Genomic DNA, 13574 nt, shown 5'->3' with positions numbered 1-13574 from the left:
AATATCGTAGAGAATTCCGCAATTTGACCCTTCTGAATGCTGGAAATTAATCCCTACAGCATATTGATAGTTTTTTTCAAAAAATTTTGCAAATCCGAAATGAAATAATCGACATAAAAATTCTGTATGCGGCTATTTTTATAGCCGTTAGGACCGCCCATTAGTGGAAAAGCTACAAACGAAATCAAATAAAAGGAAATCTCTTAACAAAAATTGAATCAGTTTGGATTCTATCGCCACTGCGAGCAGATGTGTTTTGTGTCGTCTGCACAGCTAGTTTCGCTTTCGACAAGAGCGATTACGTCACAGCTGCCAGTCATTTCGATGGATGAAAAAGCAACGTTGGAGAGCATTATAAAAAATCAGCCGTTCTAATGGCTCTAAAATTTTTCTAAAGAACTATTAGGATTTGTTTTTCGCAAATCGCAGGTAATTATCCTCAGTTTAGTGCAAATCAAGAACAATTTGGTTAGATTTGTGCACTTTTCGCTGTGTGAAATTCACAGTAATCGAGATCAAGTGAAGCCTTTTTTTGCGAAAAATGTTCCGAGTTTAATATCGTAGAGAATTACGCAATTTGACCCTTCTGAATGCTGGAAATGAATCCCTACAGCATATTGATAGTTTTTTTTCAATAAATTATGCAAATCCGAAATGAAATAATCGACATAAAAATTCTGTATGCGGCTATTTTTATAGCCGTTAGGACCGCCCATTAGTGAAAAAGCTACAAACGAAATCACATAAAGGAAACTCTTAACAAAAATTGAATCAGTTTGGATTCTATCGCCACTGCGAGCAGATGTGTTTTGTGTCGTCTGCACAGCTAGTTTCGCTTTCGACAAGAGCGATTACGTCACAGCTGCCAGTCATTTCGATGGATGAAAAAGCAACGTTGGAGAGCATTATAAAAAATCAGCCGTTCTAATGGCTCTAAAATTTTTCTAAAGAACTATTAGGATTTGTTTTTCGCAAACCGCAGGTAATTATCCTCAGTTTAGTGCAAATCAAGAACAATTTGGTTAGATTTGTGCACTTTTCGCTGTGTGAAATTCACAGTAATCGAGATCAAGTGAAGCTTTTTTTTGCGAAAAATGTTCCGAGTTTAATATCGTAGAGAATTACGCAATTTGTCCCTTCTGAATGCTGGAAATGAATCGCTACAGCATATTGATAGTTTTTTTTCAATAAATTTGCAAATGCGAAATAAAATAATCGACATTAATATTCTGTATGCGACTATTTTTATAGCCGTTAGGACCGCCCATTAGTGAAAATGCTACAAACGAAATCACGTAAAAGAAAGCTCCTAACAAAAATCTAATCAGTTTGGATTCTATCGCCAATGCGAGCAGATGTATTTTGTGCCGTTTGCAAAGCTAGTTTCGCTTCCGATAAGAGTGATTACGTCACAGCTGCCAGTCATTTCGATGGATGAATAAGCATCGTTGGAAAGCATTATAAAAAATCAGCCGTTCTAATGGCTCTAAAAGTTTTCTGAAGAACTATTAGGATGTGTTGTTCGCAAATCGAAAGAAAATATCCTCAGTTTAGTGCAAATGTAGAACAGTTTGGTTAGATTCTTGCACTTTTCGCTGTGTGAAATTCACAGTAATCGAGATCAAGTGAAGCCTTCTTTGTTTTTGCGAAAAATGTGGAAAAGGGGAATGCTTGCATAATTCATACAATTGATCAACTATTTGATATTCGGAAGTGTTAAGGAACATGTCATTTGTTTTCGTATTCACGACATCCAGTTATATCTCTGACATTACCCACCCGCCTTTTTTTTTCATAGATACGTTTATTTCTTAAGGCAGTTTACATAAGTTTTTCTTCGCCGTAGCATCACTTTTACATAAAATTCTTATCCTAATTTAATTCTAACATAGTCACAACGATTTTAATTTATTAAAACATATTCCTCTTATTACTTAAACATCATCTTAGGTAACTCGCCATTAATTATGAAATCTACTCGGAAATATTAATTGAACCAAACGATTAACTTCTATAAATTATAAAATAAGCTGATATTTTCAGACATTTTGTTGATAATTTCATAAACTGTTTCGAGTTTGTTTGTATCATTACATAATTTTTATTCTAATTTAGCTATTGGTTGAACTCATGGACGCAGCTGGAATCAGAACTAAGTCTTAAGAGAGGCCTTTATTAAATTGAAACTCCAATTTTCTTTATGAAATGATAAATAAGTTTCATGTATGAAAGGTCACGACAGGCAAGAATGTCTCGAACTGGGACATTGGAAAGTCTACCTTGGGTACGCAAAGAATTTATTAGTTGAGATCTGACATCACGATACTCCACGCATGTCCAAACGACATGATCAATATCCCGATAACCTTCTCCGCAAGCACAATGATTAGTCTCGGAGAGCCCAATTCGAAGGAGATGTGCATCTAACGTGTAGTGATAGGACATGAGTCTGGACATCACACGAATGAAATCCCTACTCACATCCAGTCCCCTGAACCATGCCTTTGTCGATATTTTCGGAATAATTGAGTGCATCCACCGACCCAAATCATCTCTATCCCAAGAAGCTTGCCAGCTGGCAAGTGTTCTTTGGCGAGACGAGCTATAGAATTCGTTGAAAGCAATCGGTCTCTCATAGATTTCACCCTCAATAGCACCACGTTTGGCTAAAATATCGGCTCTTTCATTGCCAGGAATGGAGCAATGAGCCGGGACCCAGACTATAGTGATTAGATAATTATTGTTCAATATGTCGTTCAGGCGCTGTTTTATTTTGCCCAGGAAAAACGGTTCAGTCTTGCCAGTCATGTTTGAGCGAATGGCTTCAATTGCACTCAGACTATCTGTGAAAAGGAAATAATGGTTTGGAGATAATGTGACGATTACACTCAAACTATAATGAACTGCTGCTAGCTCTGCTATATAAACAGATGCAGGTTCTTGAAGTCTAAATGAGGCCGAAACATTATTGTTGAACATACCAAACCCTGTCGCTTCTTCAATTCGCGATCCATCCGTGTAAAACATTTTCTCAGAGTCAATATGACTGAACTTACTTGAAAATATTTTTGGGATTTCCGCCGAGCGTAGATGATCCGGGATTCCACGCACTTCGCGCTGCATGGATGTATCGAAAAATAAAGTTGAGTCAGGGGCACTTAGGATGCTGACACGGATAGGAATATATCTTGATGGGTTGATTTCCTGTGACATGTGATTAAAATATACTGTCATGAATTTTGTTTGAGATCGAAGCTCGACTAGTCGTTCGAAATTATTAATTACCATGGGATTAAGCACCTCACATCTTATTAGCAGGCGTGATGAAAGCTCCCAAAAACGATCTTTCAATGGAAGAACTCCCGCCAGAACTTCAAGACTCATTGTATGTGTCGAATGCATGCAGCCTAAGGCAATTCGCAAACAACGGTACTGAATTCGCTCCAGTTTGATAATATGAGAGTTTGCAGCGGAACGAAAACAAACGCATCCATATTCCATCACTGAAAGTATCGTTGTTTGATACAATTTTATTAGATCTTGCGGATGAGCACCCCACCAAGATCCTGTTATTGTTCGAAGAAAATTTACTCTTTGTTGGCATTTCGTTATCAGATACCTAATGTGTCCTCCCCACGTGCATTTGGAATCGAACCACTGTTTTCTCCGCAGAGAATTCGATACCAAGATGAACAGCCCAAACGGACAAGTTATCTAAGGTATCTTGCAATGGTTTTTGCAGATCAATAGCTTTGGGTCCAGTCACTGAAACCACGCCATCATCTGCCAATTGTCTTAGTGTACATGGGGTTACAAGACAGCTGTCAATGTCATTCACGTAAAAATTATAGAGAAGCGGACTGAGGCATGAGCCTTGCGGGAGACCCATGTAGCTAATTCTGAATGTTGCCAAATCGCCATGTGAAAAATGCATGCGTTTCTCTGACAAAAGGTTGTGCAAATAATTATTTATAACCGCTGGGAGTCCATGTTGGTGGAGCTTGTCTGAAAGAACATCAATGGAAACTGAATCAAATGCTCCTTTAATGTCTAAAAATACAGATGCCATTTGTTGCTTTTGAGCGAAGGCAATTTGGATGTCAGACGAAAGTAATGCAAGGCAATCATTCGTCCCTTTATTTCTACGGAAGCCAAACTGAGTATCTGACAACAAACCGTTCGTCTCGACCCAAGTGTCGAGACGTCGTAGAATAATTTTTTCGAACAATTTTCTGATGCAGGACAACATCGCAATGGGTCTATATGAGTTGTGATTGGAAGCTGGTTTCCCCGGCTTTTGAATGGCGATAACTTTCACTTGTCTCCAGTCAGGTGGAACAATATTTTGCTCAAGAAACTTGTTGAACAATTCCAACAAACGTCTTTTTGCGAGGTCGGGCAGATTCTTCACCAAGTTAAATTTAATTCTGTCCAACCCAGAAGCGTTATTGTTACAAGACAAGAGTGCTATAGAAAATTCCATCATTGAAAATGGGTTATTAATAAAACCATTATTTGGAGGAGATTCCCTTATAATGCTCTGCGTAGGAACAGAATCTGGGCAAACTTTCCTAGCAAAGTCAAATATCCATCGGTTCGAGTATTCATCACTCTCATTGCCCACGTTACGATTCCTCATTCGTCTGGCCGTGTTCCAAAGAGTGCTCATTGAGGTTTCTCTTGACAAACCTTCGACAAAATGTCTCCAATAGCTACATTTTTTGGCTCGAAGTATGCTCTTGTACTTGGTTTCTAACACCATAAGTTTTTCAAAATTCTGAGGAGTTCCTCCTCCCCGTTTTAGAAACGTCTTGCAAGCATTTTGTTTTGCGAGTTTAGCCTCTGAGCACTCTTTGTCCCACCAGGGGTTGGGAGGCCTTCTGTTAGTCGTTGGCCCAGGAAAGCGTTTAGTTTGGGATTGTTCTGCTGCGTCCAGAATCGAACAAATGAGGAAGTCATATTCTTCAAGTGGAGAGAGCTCTTCCATTGAATTCAAAATACTAGAGATACTACTTTGGTATTTAATCCAGTCGATATTTTTTGTCAAATCATATGGAATACTAGTTGAAGTAGCAATGCAATTGCTACTGCTAATTGAGATGATGATTGGTAAATGATCGCTACCGTGTAAATCAGGCAATATTTTCCAGGTGCAATCTAGTCGAATTGATGTTGAGCAAAGAGATAGATCTAATGCACTTGGGCGTGCAGGAGGTCTTGGGATCCGTGTCATGCTACCCATATTTAATACCGTCATGTTAAAATTGTCACAAATGTTTTGTATTAAAGATGATCTGCTATCATTGTAAACGGAACCCCACATAATACCGTGCGAATTTAAATCCCCCAGAATCAATCGTGGAGCAGGAAGGGCTTCAACCATTTCATTAAGCTGCCGCTGTCCAACTTGTGCTTTTGGAGGAATATAAACTGAAGCTATGCAAATATCTTTGCCTTTAACGTTTATTTGGCAAGCAACAACTTCTATACTAGAAGTTGAAGGGATGTTTAATCTATAAAAGGAATAGCATTTCTTAATTCCCAAAAGCACTCCACCATACGGAGAGTCTCTATCGAGACGTATAATGTTAAAGTCATTAAAATTTAAGGCTATGTTTGATGTAAGCCATGTTTCACACAAAGCAAATACATCACATTTTTGACTATGCAATAAAACCTTAAATGAATCAAGTTTTGGCATGATGCTTCGACAATTCCACCAAATACAAATTATAATACGGAGTACTCCGACAAATTTTCAAGGACACATTTTGCATCGTGCGGTACACTGTCATGATACACTGTCAGAGTGACGGTGTACCTTATTGAATTTTATATAAAACTGGCAACTCTGATGACTGGAAAATGATTCACCATAGTTAGAGTGCCTATAACCAGAGTGACGACATCTCATCCGTAATGTTGGCAACAATTCAAAACATTCCATTAGCTTTACATTGAATTGACAGGTCGTTTGCTCGTTTGGAACTGGTAGCTGTCATTCCAAACGAACAGCTGTCGCCACTCTGATTATAGTCACTCTAACCATAGTGACTGTTTATTATGCTCATAAACAAAGATGTTTAATTTTTCGAGATCGTGGAAAATCCGAAAGAATTTGAATGTAATTGAAGCTGCTTTTTGTGATTACCATTGTTTGACTAAGAACCGATATGACTATCGACATCTGGAAGCACCCGGATTCAGTTTTGAAAACTGTCGCAGGTTAGTGTCGTCAGAGGAAACGCAAGACTTGAATTTCTAACCTTGATGTTTTATAGAAATGCTCAACAATGCACCAACGATTTGTTCCGCCGAAAGCTATTAAAACTCGTGCTACTGAGAGACCAATCGTGGAGGATAAAAACGAAAATATTCACTACTTGACTAAAAACATGAACTACTGTGGTGCCGGAACAGCTGCTGACACGGAAATAACCAGTCATATGATATCGTCAAATTTAGAATTACACCGGTTAAATACTGGATGAACAGTCCCGGTAGTTATTGCTAATACGATGTTGAAACAGTTTTTGTTTCGCTATCAAGGTCATATTAGCGCTGCTTTGGTTTTAGGGGGTGTAGATCATACGGGATCGTTTATTTATTGTATTTATCCTCACGGATCGACAGATAAGCTGCCTTATGCAACAATGGGATCGGGCAGACTTGCAGTCCGTGTTCGAGTCTCGCTGGAAACCGGAATTTTCAACGATTTAGGATCCGGTTCTTACATTGATCTATGTGTGATTAGAAAGAATGATGCACAATATTTGAGGACGTTCGAGGAAGCTACTAAAAAAGGTAGCCGTTCCCTCGCATATGACTACAACAACGGCAGTTCAACAGAGCAAATGTTTCAACATTGATATTACCGAGGAATGCGAGCGCACTCTGATCTCTGATTCAATCGTTTATTATTTAACATATTAAAACGTCAATAAATACACAATTCCAGATATGCTACAACAACTTGTTGGATATTTGTCGATCACTTGTGGTCCAGAAGAATATCACACTGGCGTCAGTTATGAATATGGTTCTTCCATTAAAAAAAAAACAATATGAAACTTGGTAATGGAATAAATAAAATACCTCAAATCACCGAAGTTTTCGTTTTGAAATATAAGTCATTTCATTCATAAATGTTTTCATCCGCTATTCGATAGCGACGCATTGTTTTCATGATAATTACCTAAGACAAGACCTGACATCTGGGGGGGCTGCTTTTGTTCCAAAATGGACCAGTTTCTGATTGGCTGATTTTGATGTTGCCACCTGCACATTGTGAAAAGAAAAAACTTTTGCAGGGTACGCGAGCAATGATGCCAGGTATAAAGAAAATCAGAAAACAAATTTATTAAAATGTATAATTTTAGCTCACCAATGAAAATGAAAATTTTCGGAGAATGTTTAACTTTTTTTTCAATCTCATTGGTAATAAATGTTTATAGTGGCAAGACTGTGTAATTAAAATAGGCATCAAGCCGTCTTACTTTTTAGTGAATTAAAGTGTAACCAAAAAAAGATTTGTTAAATTAGTATAAACTCGAAAGTGTGTTTAGTTTTACGAGAAGAATGAACTGTTGTGTTCCACACTGTGGTCGCATTAAGCATTTCTATCCGAACCTGACTTTTCCCGGTTTCCAAAAAATCCGGTAATACGTCAACAATGGATCCGATTGTTCGTTCAACATTAGATATTTTGTGTTTTGTCATCAAAGCTCAATTAATTGTTTTTAAGCATTAATATATAATAAAGAAATGCATTCACCAAAACATGTTTTATGTTTATTTCAAATCAAAAACCTAAAGTCTAAAAATTTAAATGTAATATTTTTTTCCTAGCATAGTTATTAAAAAAATTCTGTAAATATAGCTACACTGTAGCCGATACGTTGGTATTTATTCCACAGGGCGAAAATGACGAGAAGGATGATTCGGAAGGAAGAATAAGAAGCCAGTTGTCAGGTCTTGTCTTAGATAATTACTAGCATGCTTCGATGTCGTAGTGTTGCCAGAGATTTTCTTTTTCAACTTTTCTAAGCTGTCATGACGAAAAAGTAAAACATGCTAGGCTAAATTGATCATTCTGTGAACCAAACATTAGCGCTCCGAATGTATGGGACTTAGGGGTATTATTATTTGTATTTGATTCCACTGCAGGAAAGTGATTGTATCATTTGTGGCGGGTGATAAATTATCCATCAAAAGATACAAAACCTGAGACAATTGGCCATTGTGCTGATAACTGCTTCAAAAAGGTTCTAGCTATTGGAAGGAATGCCATTATGAGGGTCTTTAAGGGTTCAGATATATTGAATGCTGAGAAAATCCATTCAACAATTTCCGAAAACTTCAGTAATCCTGTTGGTGGCTGTGAAATGGAGCCCACTGGATTATTATCTTTTTCTGTGCTAGATCCTGGATTGGTTTGTGAATTTAACAAACCAGGAGGCACAGTCTTTGGTTTTGACTTTTTTTGTTTAACACGGGGATCTTTTTTTGAAGATGAAATTTTAGGTGTCTTTTTTGGTAATTTGGAGGAAGACTTCTTTCTCTTAACTGACCCTTGGGTAGTGATAAACGAATTACCTTCACTATTTTCGTCTGAGTCAGAGTCCTCTGGTTCCTCTAGATTTGAAAACCCGTTTTCGGTTTCCAAAGGAGGGACATCAATGACCGTTTTAAGCATTTCTGCATATGTGCGCTTAGACCGTGCTTTTAAAGAAAGCTTAATTTTGCCTTTGTGCACTTTCCATGCAGTGCATACTGAAATATCATCATGAGGGCTATCCCCACAATAAATACATTTTTCAATTTCCTTGTTGCAATCATTATCTTTATGAGGCCCTTCACACTTAATACATTTTGATTTATTACTACAGTAAGTAGCTGTGTGGCCGAATTTTTTGCAGTTCGTACAATTCATTACTTTTGGAACAAAAAGCCGAACAGGGAGACGAATTTTATCGACATAGACATGGGACGGCAACGCAGACCCGGCAAATGTCACTCGAAACGAGTCTGATGGACGATAAACTTTTTTTCCCTCTTCATGTACTACTGAGTACAGTTGTTTGCACTCCAGTATTTTTACACCCTCAAGCATAGAGTTCTTGAAACGACCAACACCATGCTTGAGTAAATCATCTACCGAAACACTCGCTTCGGTAACAACACCGTCAATTTCGACATCTTTGGAGGGTATGTAAACTTTATACTCTTTAATAAAATGTTCCGAAGAGACAATATCATTCGCGTGTTTCAAATTATTTACCACAACACGAATTTTATCGTTATTTACTTTTATGATCTCTTTGATTGAAGAGTATCGTGAAGTCAAACCTTTATTAATTTGTAAAATGTTTAATGGCTTTGATATACGTCTAAAAAAGACTATCCAAGGCCCAGAAGAGCTCTCCTGATATTTTTTCGTTCGTGGGGGTATCGGATTCATGCTAGGATTTACGTCCATGGATTCATCCATCACATTAAAATTTTTAATCAAACTTTAATATAAAAAATGAAACCAAAACTACACAGTACTCAATCAAAAGGAAAAAAATAAACTTCTACCTTGAAATTGTTGTCTATCTCCGTTGCACTGCCGTGTAGATCCTCGTTGCTCTAGATGTTCTTGTTGGTTGCTGATTGTTGGATGTGATGCTACTGCTACCTGACATCCAGCACCACTCGATTTCCGATTTACTTTTGTCTTCGCCAGCTGTAACCAGCGCAGGTCACCGGTATATACCTGCGTGTTGTATGGCAGTGGAAAGACCGAGTTGTCTTGTCTCCTTCTTCCTTGTGCTCCGCGCCGATATGCTTCTGCACCGAAGTGCCTTCGCACCGGTGTGCCTTTGCTCTCTCCTGCTTCTATGTGCCTTTGCACTCTCCTTCTTCGATGTGCCTTTGCACTCTCCTGCTCAGCACTATTGTGGCCTGGGTAGAGCTTGGGAAACGCCCTTTGTTGTTTCCTTCACCAGCTTGGCCCAGCACTAGGGCTCTCTTATGCAGCACGACTATACGTTTTAACGGCTGCTGCCAACAGGTCTCTACCTGTAGTTCAACCGTTGTCGTATTTAACGCGTGTAAACCAACCAGCGTTATTAAACTTTACGCTTCTATACACAACCTTCTCGGTTGAACGGCTATTACTGAATGAAGTAGCAAGAAGTGGTTAGGGGTTATCGCTTCTTGATCTTCAGTGTCCAAAGGTACGTATGTTAGTGGCCGTGAATTAACGATGGACTCAGCTTCCACTATCACCGTAGCCAAAGTTTCCTCATTGGGTTTTCGATAAGCAGGCATAGCTTCCAGCGCTACTTTTACGGATTTAACCATCCTCTCCTAACATCCCCCCATATGGGGAGCTTCCGGAGGATTGAATACCCATTTAGTACTAGTATTAGTGAACGATTCAGCAATATCCATTTCATCTAGTTGTATTTTCAATTCATTACTCGCTCCCCGAAAATTCGTGCCATTGTCGGAGTAAAATTCTAAGGGTGCTCCGCGTCTAGCAATGAAACGCCTGATTGCCATTTTACATGAGGCGGTAGACAAAGAATGTGCTATTTCCAAATGAATTGCTCTAATCGTCAAACAGGTAAATAAACAAATCCATCTTTTCTCGTTGCGGCGTCCAACTTTAACCAGAATTGGTCCAAAATAATCAATCCCAACATAGCTAAACAGTCTCAAGTTAGGAGTTAACCAAACGATAGGCAATTCTGGGAATTGATGGGGTTGCCTTATAAATTTAACACCATACGCAATGCCGTATAACTCTGTCCGTTAATGAGCGTAACTTAGGTATATAATAACGCTGTCTCACTTCATTTAAGACCGTATTCCTATTTGCATGCAAATAACGGCGATGATAGGAGTCCAAGATCAAGGTGGTTATTAAATGATCTTTGGGAAGTATTATGGGAAGCTTCGTGTCCTCTATCAGAGTAGGTGCACGTATAATTCTTCCATCCAAACGAATAACTTCCTTTTCATCCATAATTGGGTTTAACGTATACAAAGCGCTAGACTTTTCTAAGACACATCCTTGTTCTGGGGGTTGGGTTCTCAGTAATACAACCTCGTCCGGATATCTAGATTTTTGGGCCATTTTTATAAGGTAAGTCTCAGATTTAAGAAGTTCCTCCTGTGTCAACGGACCCATTTGTCCGTCAATGTTCATGCGTTTTTTCATGCAATTTCCGATGAATCGGTAAACATATCCCACTGTGCGCCAGATCCGTTCCCATTTCGAAAATCTTGCACAGTTCACGATCTCATCGCATTCTTTTATATGGTGTACCAAACAGGCTCGCAACTCCTCTTGTACTTCCACGGCATTTTCCATAGTCTTTCGTTCAGGCCATGATCTTTCATCGCACTGCCGTAGTAAATCAGGCGCTGAAAACCATCGACTGGTTGGATCGAATGACGGAGTCTTCGTCCATTTAGTGGCGTCATCAGCTACATTCCACCTGGACGGAACATAACGCCATTCATCTACTGAAGATTTACTCAAGATTTCTCCAATTCGAAATGCCACGAACTGGCGATACCTTCTACTATCTGAACCAATCCACGCTAACACGGTTTGGGAGTCTGTCCAGAAGCATCTCTTTCTTATGGGTAATGAATGAGAATCACAAACCGTCTTTGCTAATCTCGTACCCAATACTGCAGCTTGCAGTTCTAGACGCGGAATCGACATTGCTTTTAATGGTGATACTTTCGATTTTCCCGCTACTAAAGCACAAACCAGTTTCCCATCAATTATAGCTCTGAAGTAGGCGACGCTTGCGTAGGCCTGCTCACTAGCATCAACAAACACATGCAGTTCAATCTCACTAGGCTGCTTAGTAACGGAAAAATAACAACGGTTTATCCTAACAGTGTCCAGTTCAGCGAAAAGTTGCGTCCAAATTTTCCAATTCTGCAGAATATTTGTCGAAATCTTGTCATCCCACTGTATTTTCGATCGCCATATATCTTGAACGATAACTTTACCGTAGAATGTGAAGAAAGCCACCAAACCGAGTGGATCGAATACACTCATCACGCAACGTAGGACTTCTCTCTTAGTTGGAACTTTATCGCCATATACCACATCGTGCAAGTCTGGTCGAACATCATTGGAGAAAGTGAATTTGTCTTCCTTGAGAATCCAAACCATTCCCAATACCTTTTCGGCATTGTTTGCCGTTTTGTCGAAACTAATTATTTTTTCCGTTTCAGTGCAGTGTTCCCCGACCCGTTCGAGAACATCTAAGCGATTTGACATAAAGTTTCTTATGTGGAATCCTCCAGCGGCATGAACTTGTTTTACCTGAAGAATTAAATCCACTGCCTCATCAACAGTATCACAACTGTCTAGTAAATCATCAACATAATGGCTTTTTAATATAGCCTCTGCGGCTCTTGGAAAAACCTTAGCATGTTCAGCTGCATTCTTGTTTTTTATGAACTGCGCTGAGCTTAGAGAGCAACACGCGCCGAAGGTGGCCACATCCATTATGTACGTTTCTGGTTTGTCTTCCGCTGTATACCGGAAAAGGAAACATTGTGCAGATTTCTCTTGCTCCCGTATGCGAAATTGGTGATACATTTCCTGTATGTCTCCTACTACGGCAACGTATCTCTGGCGAAAACGACCCATCACAGTAGGCAATGGTGTCAGCAAGTCGGGACCTTTGAGTAGCATACTATTCAAACTGACACCATCCACAGAAGCACTGGCATCCCAAATCAGACGCACTTTAGACGGTTTTTTTGGATTCACAACCACTCCTAAGGGTAGAAACCAAGTTCGCATATGGTCAAATTTCTTCAGTTCTGCTGCGGAAGCTTTGTGCGCGTAACCTTTACTCTGATAGTCTTGTATCTGTTTGCGGACATTATCATACAGTACCTCATTGTTTTTCAATTTTCTTTCCAGACATTGCAGTCTTCGAAATGCCATCTAATAACTTCTAGGAAATTTGAACACGTCGTGGCGCCACAGAAGTCCCGTCTCATATCGGTTTGAAAGTCGTTTCGTAGTAGATTCCAAAATTATTTTTGCTCGCTTTTCATCTTCCGATTCCAACGGAAAAGCTCCAACACCGAAAAACCGAAAAATGCAATTTGACTAGCTCGTGTAGTTCAGTTTGACAATCGCATAGTTTAACTGAGTGTTGATTAATAAAATTCTGGTTTTTAGCTCCACCGCCAAATATCGACCATCCAAGGCGGGATTTAACGGCAACTGGCTCACCAATTTTTCCTTCTCTAGTTCTGGAAGAAACCAGGAGATGGGCATTGTTCGACCCAATTAAGACTCGCGGAATGGCGTTTGTGTAATCTGTCATTGGTATTCCATTCAAATGAGTAAACTGTTTTCCCAATTGATTAATACGTAACGTTTGCCTTGGAAGTGCCAATTTCGATACTGTTCTAACATCATCTAGTGGATATATGTATATCAGCTGTGTTGTAGCCCGATACATCCAGTTTGATTCTCCTCGACTTCGTCTCCGACCGTGACATGTTGGCAGTCCAAATTAAACATAGTGGATCCAACTCAC

At 39.3% G+C, this 13574-nt stretch overlaps 1 long non-coding RNA gene and 1 pseudogene across 2 annotated transcripts; both read left to right on the top strand.

The window, feature by feature from the left end:
- The first annotated feature begins 5884 nt into the window (after positions 1 to 5884).
- Positions 5885 to 7087, top strand: LOC131440212 (proteasome subunit beta type-7-like; annotated as a pseudogene).
- A 5476-nt stretch (positions 7088 to 12563) lies between these two features.
- On the top strand, positions 12564 to 13334 carry LOC131440206 (uncharacterized). 2 transcript variants are annotated; one of them, XR_009231354.1, is made up of 3 exons: positions 12564 to 12859; positions 12947 to 13150; positions 13211 to 13334. It is a non-coding gene; the product is annotated as an uncharacterized LOC131440206 (long non-coding RNA). The 2 variants fall into 2 exon arrangements; XR_009231353.1 differs by having other exon boundaries at positions 12564 to 12865.
- The last annotated feature ends 240 nt before the right edge of the window (positions 13335 to 13574 follow it).

Source organism: Malaya genurostris, chromosome 1, assembly GCF_030247185.1.
Source record: "Malaya genurostris strain Urasoe2022 chromosome 1, Malgen_1.1, whole genome shotgun sequence".
Taxonomy (NCBI): domain Eukaryota; kingdom Metazoa; phylum Arthropoda; class Insecta; order Diptera; family Culicidae; genus Malaya; species Malaya genurostris.
The sequence above is the reverse complement of the archived record's forward strand: the minus strand, read 5'-3'. Positions and strand labels throughout refer to the sequence as shown.